The 688-nt window shown below is 44.8% G+C and overlaps 1 pseudogene; it reads left to right on the top strand.

Annotated features, from left to right (window-relative positions):
• The first annotated feature begins 352 nt into the window (after positions 1 to 352).
• The window catches only part of LOC110324025, a 17156-nt pseudogene continuing 16820 nt past the window's right edge, over positions 353 to 688 (top strand).

Raw genomic sequence — 688 nt, forward strand, 5'->3', positions numbered from 1 at the left:
CCTACATTTAGTTGCAGTTCAGTTTTACATCAAATCAATGTATTTAACACATTTGTACTTTCAAATATTGTGACTATTATGCACTGATTGCACAATACAAGAGGACAAATGGCCTTTTGGAAGCTAAGTTCATATCAAACCTGGGGAGGAAATATAAATTGATGAAAACTCCAAAAATACAGACAAATATATCAGAATAAGTAGTGCACATAATCATAGAAGATAAAACTAGGAAAGGGCAGGGCAGTGGGCTGTACACAGACAGCCTGGCTTCCAGTTGAGCATAGGTCTTGAACCCCTGGAGAACCAATGGTGATGATTTCCACCTACATGGGACAGAAGGCATTTGAACATGTCTCATGGACCCTTGGCTCTCTCAAAGTTACCACCTCCCACAGCCCTCACAGGAGAGGTATGTGGCTATCAGAGGTTTGTGGCTATCAGTCACGCACACAATGTCCCAAGCTTCTGGCATTCTGGCCAGACTCCACCACCACAATTACCTGACTGTAACCAGGTATGTTCCCTCCCCCACATTTACCTGGCAACAGCAAGATAGCCCAGCCCACTATAAAAGGAGCTGCTTGGCCCCTCCTCACTCTCTTTAAGCTCTCACCCTTTCTTAGTCTCCTCTCTAACCCTCCTTCTCTCTCTCTCTCTCTCTCTCTCTCTCTCTCTCTCTCTCTCT

Source organism: Mus pahari, chromosome 7, assembly GCF_900095145.1.
Source record: "Mus pahari chromosome 7, PAHARI_EIJ_v1.1, whole genome shotgun sequence".
Lineage (NCBI taxonomy): Eukaryota > Metazoa > Chordata > Mammalia > Rodentia > Muridae > Mus > Mus pahari.